Here is a 12,086-nt window from a genome sequence, read left to right as displayed (position 1 = left end):
CTTGAAACTTTGGTCTAGTGATTTTTATCTCCTTGTGGTTTAGTTTTATTGTCTGTAACTGAGTACCACTGTCAGTCATCTCAAAGGTCCCTTCCAGCTAAAAGCTCCATAACTTTTGTCTTTATGCATCACCATCCAGGGGTACATTCCTCCTACCTATCCACAGGTGATACAGTCCAAGACCCCTAGTGGATGCTTGAACCCATGAATTGTACCAGACACATTCACAGTTTAGCAGAGGCATCCTGAGTTAGCAGTGACTTGACTCAATGCCTCAGCTACTCTCCTATCCTGACAAAACTGTCATAAAGGAATGTGGGAACAAGAAAGTGGGATTCCTCTCCATATCCAGCATCACCACATGTGGTCACAGCTATGCCTGACATTCTGGATGTGCCCTTCGAGGGCACGTGGTTCCCTGAGTTAACAACAGGGCAGGGAAACCACCTGGCTTGCCTCTAAGCAGACATTGGCTTTCCAACACATGTGGCCATTTGACTAGTCCTTCTGTGGTCTCTTATGCGGGAGCCTAGTTGGCTCCAACCACCAACATGTCTCTAACCACCAAGTTGTCACCCAAATGACCCTGTCTAGCTTCCTATCCCTCCAGAGCCCTACACACTGCTACTTGGCAGCCAACCCAGTCAAGGAGCTACATAGATAAATGTTCCCCTCCTAAACATAGTACGTGTTCTTCAAGGGCCTCAACCCAACACAAAAAACTAACATCATGGTGGAATTTCAGGCCTGGGACAGTGAAGTAAGAGCTAGGTTAGCAGTCAGAGTTTGTGTGAGTGTGTGTATGTGTGTGTGTGTGTGTGTGTGTGTGTGTGTGTGTGTGTGTGTGTGTGTGTGTGTTTGTGTGTATGAGAAAGAGAGAGAGAGAGAGAGAGAGAACATGTTCATGTGTGTGGTGTCAGTCATTAGTTGCCACACACTTCGTTTCTTGAGAAACATTCTCACTGCCCTAGCCTGACCTGGAACTTGCCAATTCAACTAGGCTAACTGGCCAGTGAGGCTCAAGGATTGTCCTGTCTCTGAGCCTTGCTATCCTCACACCTATGCTGGGACACAAAGAAGCACATCTACCTGATTTAAGAATTTGTTTTCTAAGGGCTGAACTCATTTTGACCATCATTTTACTGACAGAGTCATCTCCCCAGTGCTATTAAATCTTGTAAATTCTATATGTTTTTTTAAACAGTCACCACAGGCACTGTGTGTTTTTAAAGACATCTGTTAAATGATTGAAGTTACGTTTAAATATTTATGGGACTAGAGAGATGGTTCAGTAGTTAGAGTACTTGCTGCTTTTTCAGAGGACTTTGGTTCACCCCATTACCCACATGGGATGGCCTCCAGACCCTTTTGTGATCCATCTCCTATCCTCTTCGTCTTCCCCTCTCATCCTCCACGTCCACCTTTCTTCATACAGAGCACTTTCAAGCTCTCCCAAATGCCCCTCCATCTTTGTCTGGTTACACAGACACATCTTCAGATCTTAGCTTTCACAGAATATCTTTCCCAAATGCTTCCTCAGCATCTCACACCTGCACTTTCTCTAGGTTGCCTGTCCACGTCTTGGATCATGTAAGAATTCCGAGTCCTCAGGTACTTACTCCACTGGCCCCTAAGCTCCATAGCTTAAGAACTCAGCCTCTTGCTTTCCATGTGACTCACTGGTCAGCCATGTTGTTGGCATCAGAGCCTACAGCCTCTGAATCCAGTGATGACATCACCCATAGGTGACAAGGACCCAACAAGCCTGTTGCCATGGAAACCACCATACATTCATCTACCTGCCTGAGCCTTACTTGTGCAAGGTAGTGTGCATGATTACATCACAGCCCAAATAAAAGGTAGAACCCCCTAACCTGAACTTCGCTCTTTTTTTCCTTCTTTTTCTTCATTGCCCCCTTCATCCTTTTCTCTTTCCCCCTTATCCCCCAATAAACCTCTCCCATGATGCTGTACTGGCCTGGTGTGATCTGTCTCCCTACGAACTGCCTTCTAACACAACACATGTGATACTGGACAATCTTTTCACTACAATGTGCCCCGGTTTCCTCAACTCATAATAGAGCCTATTTCTTAAATATGCAGCCACCTCTTATCTTTGGCCTCAACCGGGTACAGATGAAATCTAGGAAAAAGGTACATCTGTAACACATATTTACAGACTTTTTCTTGCCATAATTCTCTAAACGATACCAGAGTGATGGCTGCTTCCATAGAACTGACATTACATTTTCTGTTGCAAGTTACCCAGAGGTGTTTAAGGATGCAGGGATCATACAGGGTGTGGCAGAGTGCCTAGTGCCACAGAAAAATAAAAAATAAAACAAGCCATGTTGGTACACACACCTGTATTCCCAGCTCTAGCTGGGTTATGTAAGAGGATTCCCGGGGATACTAACCAGTCAGTCTAGCCTAATCTGCAAGCTCTAGACCAATGAGAGACAATGTCTCAAAATATAAGATATAAAAATATTAATATGGAAAGCAATTTAAGGAAGATATCTGACATGGATCTCAGTATATATGCATGCATACATGAGCATACATACATACACTAACACACACACATGCATGCACACATACACACAAAGTTCTTAGGAGCAGGTGGAGGTATAAGTAATAAGACCAGGTAAAGCATCAGGGTATTAGGATTTCCCTGTCTTGGTCACTGGTTTATACTGATACCTGCCCTGCTTGAAAGCTAATTCAGAGAAAGTAGTCCATAAACATTTGTTGGGTGAGTGGCTGAATGCTGATGTATCTAAATCTGTCGCCACACACACACACACACACACACACACACACACACACACATGCTCTGCACTGTTTGGCCTTTCTCAGGTCTGGGTAGACCGAAAGGGCCCATTGTGTGAACACCTCCCAGTCTCTGCGCTAGTGTTTTTTTCCATTGACTGTGTGAGGAGAAGGACTCTATTTTACAAAGAAAGGAGTGAGTAGGGGAGCCTGCTTCCAAAGGCCTGTTTGTTCTCATTATTAATTTTCCTCTCCTCTTCCAAGTGGAGTTTGAATGATTTTGAATGTGCACTCATCTGGAACGACACCCTCATTCTCTCCTTTCATGGCTGGCTGCAATTAAAGTCAAAAGCAAAATTTAAAAATACAGCTTTCTTATAGAGAGAAAGAACTGTTGATTCAGGCACTAGCCTGTAACCTCACAACAGTACCAGAAAATAATTTTTAAAAAAAGGGGGGGGGGGGAAGAAGAGGAAAAAAGAATATGAAGCTGACAGATCTAGTCCCAAATCAATAACTTGCTAACTTTACTGGTTCCTAAGGCAATTATAAGCACTGGAAAAGTGCCCAAATGCTCAAAGGAATTAAGAGTTCCCTAAAACACACCCACCTCCTTTTCTAAAGAAATCAGTTGGGCTTGGGCGATAAAGGCAAAATAACTGAACGGGGTGGGGCTCAGCAGTCTCCAAAGTCCATCAGAGAGCCATGGAATTTCAGAGCTGGAAGGAGGCTTAGAGGTCACCTCGAGGTCGTCTTATAGAGAGGTGACAAGGAGCCTGGGATTCACAGAGCAGGTGTGGGTCTAAAGGCATCTCCCATCCAACTTGCCTGATTCATTCGTGCAAGAAATGTTTCCTGAGCACTTACTTGGGCCTGGGCACCGTGCTGAGCATGAGAAATTCATTAGCAAACCAAACAGACACGCTGTTTGCCCACGTACAACTTCCGTGCTACTGCGGAGCCAGATACTGGAGCAAGCCAACCAACAAACAAGTACATAATAAGACGGAAGCTGATGGGAGTGGTGGAGAGCTTACACGGGGCGGTCAGAAGAGGACTCTGAGCAGGTGATATGGGAGATATGGGAGAAGAAAGGATCAGGGAGGACACAAATACAAACAAGGCAAAGCAAGGCGTGTGGTAGGGATGTGATTACATCTGTCCTCCAAACAAGGGTGCCACTGGCCTGGGGCCAATCTAAGAGGCACCAGAACCACAGCTATTACTTTTCCCCTCACAACTGCCCAACTCACATGGCTTTCCTTCACCAATGATGAGGGCTCTGATAGATTTTTGTGGCCAGCGTCTGAACCAGGAGAAATGTCATGCCAAGGAGAACATGGCAGTGGAGAGGAAGGACAGGAAAAAACATTCCAGAAGCAGAGAAAATCGGTTATGAGCAGAGACTGCATCAGACACCTTTGGGGAGAGACCAGCCTCAGCCTTTGTTGAGCTGGGAAAGTTGCCTGACTGCTCTGAGCTGCTGTGTTTTTCTCCTCTGCAAAATGGGAGCCTCCTAGTAGAGTTGAGAGTAATGGCTAAGAGCAAGGGCTCAACCCCGGTAGGGCTTTCCTCTAGATGTGTGTGCTGCCACTCACTCTCAGAATAGCCCTGAACCAACAGCCTCCTTCCTCATGGACCGCAAGCCCAGGCTCCTCAGCCCTGCCCGTCACCCCACCTTCAGTGGTGACTCAGCACAGCTCCACCTGAATGAACACATTTGAGGTTCAAGAATCTTTGGCATAAGCCTCCCAAGGCTACCTACCTGTCTACTGTCTCCCATCACCCTTCAAATCCAATAGAAGAGAAGAAAGACAGTCCCACCAAAATCAATGGAATAGGCAGCACCATTTGTTCAAACTTAAGGTGATGTCTGCTTCTCCTAAGATAACTCAAGTAAATCAACACACACCACAAACAAGAGTGTACACGTGGTCACGTGACAAGCATCAGTCTATATCCCATCGGGGAACCGATCGGCCATACTGGAGGACCCACGGGCTTAACTAGCTTGTGGCTTAGCTTCAGGAAAGCCCAGCAAAAAAATCATTCTGGAAGTCGTAAAATTATGGTGGTCTTCTGTTTCACTCCACACATTCCCCCAACCCCTTTTGGGGAGTTGTGGCAGTGGGGGGTGGGAGGGAGTGCTTGGTTCCGTTGTCCATTGTCCACAAGGCAGTGGGAAGCGTTACAATCTAACACGTTGTTCTTTCTCAGACAGGATCTCATGGGTCACAGGCTGGCCTCAAGCTTGCTAAGTAGCCCGGATAACCTTGAGCTTTGGTCCTCCTGCCTTCACCTCCCCAGTCTGAGATTATAGACATGCACCACCTCTCTTAGTTTATGTGTTACTGGGGATCAAACCTAGGACCTCGTACGTGCGAGGCAAGCCCTCTACCAACTAAGCCACATCCCAAGCCAACAATTGTAATACTTTATAAAGAGTACTTCTTACATTCTAGGCCCACCTGCCCTTTCCAGCATCCACTAGTCATAGGTAGCCACTGAATACTATAGTGTGGCTGATCAAAATTAAGAATAAAATATGCACTGGATTTCAATGATACAATACAGAATGTATACAGTAGCTCAATAATTTCATATGGATTGCATGCTACAATATTACTTTGGTTATGTAGAGTTGAGTGAAATATATTAAAATTAATGCTGCCTGTTGGTTGGAGAGGTTGAATATGGTGAAAACTTACTGTATACAATTCTCAAAGAACTATTTTTTTCACTAATTTAGCTTTCACAATGTACCTACTAGAAAATCTGACACTATTAGCAGAGTATTCATCATATTCCTAGCTATCAGTGACTAAGGAAGAGTATAGCATGCATTTTATTGTCTCACAGTCACCTCCTCAAGTAGGAACTGTTACCCTATTACTCTGTGTGTGTGTGTGTGTGTGTGTGTGTGTGTGTGTGTGTGTGTGTGTGTGATATGCAGATATGTGTACAGGTGCCCACTTGATAGAGGAGGCTGGGGGATGGTTTCTAGTGCCCCATTGTCACAGTCTCTGTCTTATTTCCTTTAGAAAGGGTCCCTAACCCTGGAGCTAGGCTTATAGCCAGTAAGGCCCAATGACCTGTCTCTGCCCTCCCCAAGTATTGGGGTCATAGGCCCCAGCTATGCCTATGCCCAGCGTTCCTCATGGCTGCCACGTATTTGAACTCTTCATGACTGCACAGCAAGTGCTCCTACCCACCGAGCCACCTTCCCAGTGGTTGCTGACACACCCGTTCACTGATGGTAATAGTGAGACTGTTTTTCTGACCTTGAGTCCTCAGGAAAAAAATCCTCCCCAGGTTCCCCCTGAGAAGTCGGCTTCATTCTCAGAGCCCAGAGTCCTTTGCTTGGATCCCTCACAGCTCTGGTCTCTCCACTCCCATCTCTTAACTTCACTTCCCCCCAGCGACTAGCACACTTCTTACTCCTTCCCCCGAATGATGTATTTAATTAGCAGCCTGTCTTAGTTAAGATCTCTATTGCTGTAAAGAGACACCCGAACCAAGGCAACTCTTATAAAGGACACCATTTCATTGGGGCTGGCTTATGAGTTCAGAGGTTCAGTCCATTGTCATCATGGTATGATCATGGTATGACATGTTTATATGTCATCGAGTATGGCAGTGCCCAGGCAGGCATGGTGCTGAGAGTTCTACATCTTCTTTTGAAAGCAAACAGGAGAAGACTGACTTCTAGGCAGTTAGGAGACAGGTCTCATTGCCCACTCCCACAGTGAAGCACTTCCTCCAACAAGGCCACATCTCCTAATAGTGACACTCTCTGGGCCAAGCATATCCAAAGCACCATACCACCTGCCTCTATCTTTCCACCCCAGCACTGAGTACTGCATACATGCTGGGGACTTAAACTCATGTCCTTCTGCTTGTCCAGCAAGAACTTTACTAACTTGACTCCCCCTCCTGCAGTGTTTTTCAAACTATATATTACAACTCAATCATTAGTGGGATGTTGTACTGGCTAGTTTTGTGTCAACTTGACACAGGCTGGAGTTATCAGAGAGAAAGGAGCTTCAGTTGGGGAAATGCCTTCAGGAGATCCAGCTGTAAGGCATTTTCTCAATTAGTGATCAAGAGGAAAGGCCCCTTGTGGGTGGGACCATTCCTGGGCTGGTAATCTTGGTTCTATAAGAGAGCAGGCTAAGCAAGCCAGGGGAAGCAAGCCAGTAAAGATCATCCCTCCATGGCTTCTGCATCAGCTCCTGCTTTCAGACCTACTTGAGTTCCAGTCCTGACTTCCTTGGTGATGAACAGCAGTATGGAAGTGTAAGCTGAATAAACCCTTTACTCCCCAACTACTTCTTGGTCATGATGTTTGTGCAGGAATAGAAACCTGACTAAGACAGATGTGAAGCCTATTTGGTGAGCCATAACTAAAAATATTTTTAAGACACAGTCTCATGTGGCCCAAGCTGTCTTTGAACTTGTAATGTAGCCAAAGATGACTTTGAATTCCTGATCTGCCTGCCTAAAAATATTTTTAAAGGAAATAGGAGAGCATGGAAGAATAGAGAATATTTTTTTTAAAAAATCATAGTATATAACGCAGTTCATATTTCTAGTAGCTTAGACTTAAAGCCATGGGTCCTGCAGCTGGCACTGCATCTGAAGCCAGGCCTGTACTCAAGTGGTCTTGGCCACTGACCCATCTCTCCAGACCCTGAAATCTCCTTTTTTTTTTTTTTTTTTTTTTTTTTTATAAGATCTTGGGTGGTGTCCATCCTTCTGGTCAGATGACCTCCCCTGGAGACCCTGGAGGGATGCTTAAGAACTGCAGCTTAGTGGATTGCACCCAAACTAAATTCTAGGAAATTCTCGGTGGTACTACCTGCCCAGATGGTGCCTGCTCTGCTTGGAGTTCATATCTGCTCACACTGTAATGCTAATGTAGAATTCTTTTGGGGGATGTTCTATTTATTCTTTTGAGACCTTTTCACATATACTCAACTGGACAAAAACTGGTGTCTTACTTAGAACTTTTTAAGAGTCCATTCCATTTCCATGATTACCGCACGAAGTCACTACTGCCACTGCTCTTCACTACCACAAGGGGCGCTGTTGAAGACTAGTCCCCCACCACAGCTTGCGGATAGAACAGTAGAGGATAGACCCCTAGGTTATCCTTACCAGCCTAGACTCCACATGAATTTCATTGAGTATTGCTCGAGCTTTGCTGTCACAACTATCCCCCCCCGCCCCCCCCCCCCCCGTCGACACTCAAACTTCAATTTTCAGCAACACAAAGGATCCAGGGGAGTTCAGATAGCTGCACCGTAAGCCTAAACCAACTCATCTGTGTTTATTAAATCGGATCGTTAGAACCGATATCCTTAAGGTGGTTTTATTTATTTGAGCGCTGCCTTGCTCTTAGTGAAGCCCTGAGAGAAGATGCAAATTTCTAAAACCCAGAAGCTGGGGGGGGGGGGGGGGCAGATAGAAACAATTTTCGCTGGAGGACCACCTCTTCCCAGGGATCAGATCTACATAACAAAGGGCAAGGGAGCTCTTGGTACACCCCTCAAAAGAACAAAAAGATGTCCTTTACTCTTTTTTTCCAACACAATGGAGCCTATTTACCCCTTCATTTGCATGGAAAAGCCGGCTTTTTCAGGACCTTTTGCTGACTAGCACTACAGAGCCTTTCTAGGCTAATTGAATTTTTGCTTTGTCAACTCTAAACCATTCTACCCCGAGAGCTTCGAAAGTTCAGTTGGCTCCTCAGTACCCAATAGTCAGCCATAAAAGTAAGTCAATGAATTGTAGCCATACTTTTTTAAGTAAGGGGGGGGGGGGGGCTGGAGGCGTGGCACAGTGGTTGCAAGCAGCTCGAATCCCAAAAGCGCAGAAAGTAGGAAGAACAAGAATTTGCACACATTAAAGAATTGATTTTATGCAATGGCTTAGAGACATAATTCAATTGGTGGAGTGCTAGTGAACCATACATGAGGCCGTGGATTTGAGCTCTGTGACTTGCATAATCTACTGGGAAGGTGGAGGCAGGAGGATTAGAAATTCAAGAACCTCCTCTGCTTTAAAGGCCAGTCTAAAATACAGGAGGTCCCATCTCAAGTAATAGTAATAATAATAATAATAATAGATTTGCAGTGTCAGGGGTCAATCCTAGGGACTGACTTCACATGCATTAGGAAAGCATTCTACTATGGGATTAATCCCCAGGACCCCAAAACTGATTGTAAACTATGGTCTAGAATAGGCAGAGCTGCCATGAGATTGCCCACCTTCTTTAGATGTGGAGATTGCCCAAGGCAGACTGTCTAACCTCCACTGCACCTGCAGCACTGGGGACATAGCAATGCACACTGTCAATGTTTATCGAATGCACACCCTGCCCTTGGGTACTTGCCTGTCACCTTCAGATGCCACCTGTCAGCATAGATATCAACTTTTCTTCAGCTTTGCATTCGGTCCTGTTTGTAGACTTTGACGGTTCTTCTGTTTTGTCTAGTAGAACTTAAGCCCCCTGCAGGCAAAAAACACCTCTGATCCCTCTTTGGTGTCTTGGTTTGTCTTTCAGCACTGGAAACAGGAAACCTGGGACCTCAAGAAATGCACTGAGCCACAGAGCTGGTGCTCCACCCCATCCACAGAGAAAGTCTGGGTGTGAAGCTAGCATCTCCTCTATCCCAACTAACTGCTGGAAAGAGATCTTACCAAGAGGTCAGCCCTGAGCCTCCCTAATTACCTCTCAGCTGATCCAGAAAAGCACTGAAGAGCAGGGCACATTGAATAAGCAACATGATAAAAGCCAATAAGACTTTTAATTTTCATGAAAAGTTAAAAAATCAAAGTATACAGAAAGATTCAGCTACACTGGGCTGGAGAGGTGGGTCAGTGGTGAAGAGCACTGATGGCTCTTCCATAGGACCCAGGTTCAGTTCCCAGCACCCATATGGTAGGTAACAATGGTCTGTGAGTCCAGTTCCAGAGGCCCAATGCCTTCTTCTGGACCTCTTAGGTACCAGGCATATGTGTGGTACACAGACATACATGCAAGCAAAATACCCATACACATAAAATTAAAATAAATATGACTTTTAGAGAGTCGACAGCAGGAATGTTTATCGTGGTATTTATTTATAGAAGAAAAAACTTAGATACAGCTGCAAAGTCAGTGATCTTGCTGTGGTTGGATATGTTTTCGGATATCTACAAGCTCAAAGATACTTCATCATATAGAAAGAAACACTCAGTGTGGAGTGGAGGTGATGGGAAGAGCCTTCTAAAACGCTATATATAAAAATTTTGGAAAATATGCCTATACAGTGATGGCTTCTTTGAATCAACACCCTGATTCATGCATAGAAAGTAAGCATGCTGCCTCTGAGACACACACACACTACACACACACACAGACACACACACATACTACACACACACACTACACACACACACACACACACACCATACACTACATACACCCCCCACCCACACACACACCACATACACATTTCCTAAAAATGAGTTTATTTTACCAGTGCAAAAGTATCCCCTGGCAGAGGATATTTCAAGTAAGTCAGGTCAGAGGTATTTCAAGTAAGAAGAGCAAAGGAAGGAAGAGAAAAAGCTGGGAAGGGAGGGAAGGAGGGGAGGAGGAAAAGAGGGAAGAAGAAAGGAAGGAAGTAGAGAGTTAAGAGAATGTACACTGAGAATATTCCAAAAACGAATGCCAGAAAATCCTAAGCCAGTGACTCACAAAGTTGACCCGGAGCCTTCCAGCCTTTGGCACCAACAGGAAACCAGGTTAAGCGCTGTGACTCACTTGTCAGGACGAACAAGGCTCTTCCTCATCCCTCAGATCACTTCCCTTGGAGCCCAAGGAGATGGCGCTGATACCCACAGCTGGATCAGCTGGTTTCCTAGAGTCAGCCTGAGCTGGAGCAATCTCAAAATCACACACCTCCTTCCCTGACGTCTCCTAAGCACAGCTATGGGCAGCGCATTCAGTTCCTCACCAACTACCTGCATTTACTAGCCCTGGGCTAATTGCTCTGTTCCCTGGAGCTGGAGATTACTAATAGCCAAGAGGAACAATTACAGTCCTTCACTGCCCCTGTGTCAAGCTGCCTGCAGCTCCTTTCCCAGGGACATCTCTCCCCATCCTCACTCAGCCCTCAGACCCATCTTGTCACCTCTGACCCCTCCACTTGTGCAAAGTGCCCCCGACTTGATGGTTTAAATATCATCTTCTATGTAAACCTCCAAAGTGTCCAAGAAAGCCACACGTTTCTTCTCTCTATCTCCACCTCCATCATCTCCATCTCCATCTCTCTTCCAGTCAGGAAAAAAGGAAAAGGGCAAAAGGAACTTGGACCCCAAAGGAAGTTCTCCTGGCTGTAATTCCAAGCTCTCCAGCTCTGGCTGACTTCTTATGACATCTGTGCTAGATGCTGGAGTATGAACAGAAAGGTCATGCAGGGAGGGCATTTCCCCACTGGAGAAGAAGCTAGCCAAGAAGATCATTTCAGCCCCATAGGTTGGAGAGGTCATAGTGTTAGGGTTGCATACAGAGACCCTTTGTGAGTTCAGTGGTCAGGCATGTCCGAAGGAGATGATATCTGCAGTGGGCCATGAAAGACCATCAGCAAGTGAGTATTAGTGAAATGCATAGTGCAGGTGTATGGAAAAGTCCCAACAATGCCCAGTGTACAATGTCATAGTAATTTGTATATGTGTGCAGTATTTGCATGCATCTATGTGCAGGTATGTGCCCATGTGTGCACACACATAAAGGCTAAAGGCTGCCGTCAGCTGTTCTGCTCTCACTCTCTACCTTATTCCCTTGAGGCAAGGTCCCTTGCTGAACACAGAGCTTGGGCAGCCACCAGCAGCCCGTGATGCTCCTGCCTCTGCCTCTGAGAGCACAGGGGTTATAGGCACAGCCACTCCTGGCTGCTTATGGCAGTGCTGGGATTCAATCTCAGGTCTCCATGCTTGCAGACAAACGCTCTTCCCCACCAGCTACCTCTTCAGGCCTGGGTTACACCAATGTGTAAAGTAAAACAGAACAATATGGCAGAACAATGACACACACGTTTAATCCCAGCACTCAGGAAGGCAAGGCAGACAGATCTATCTGAATTCAAGGCCATTCTGCTCTACACAGCAAGTTCAAGGCCAGTTAGGGTTCTGTCCTGAGACTCTTGTCTCAATGTGAAAGAGAGAAAAAAGGCTTTGACTCTTTAAGCCTGACTGTATACACGGACACCGAGACCAGGTAGATTAATGTAATGGTTTAGGAATACTAAAGAATGATGGTAACGGTA

At 45.6% G+C, this 12,086-nt stretch overlaps 1 annotated feature.

The window, feature by feature from the left end:
• Positions 1,686 to 6,028: an enhancer, noted in NCBI's record as "VISTA enhancer mm878". NCBI's record gives its function as "enhancer in: forebrain[6/7]" and the evidence as "EXISTENCE:transgenic organism evidence [ECO:0001131][PMID:17130149]".

This window comes from Mus musculus, chromosome 6, assembly GCF_000001635.26.
Source record: "Mus musculus strain C57BL/6J chromosome 6, GRCm38.p6 C57BL/6J".
Classification (NCBI taxonomy): Eukaryota; Metazoa; Chordata; class Mammalia; order Rodentia; family Muridae; genus Mus; species Mus musculus.
This window is presented reverse-complemented; position numbering and strand designations above follow the sequence as displayed.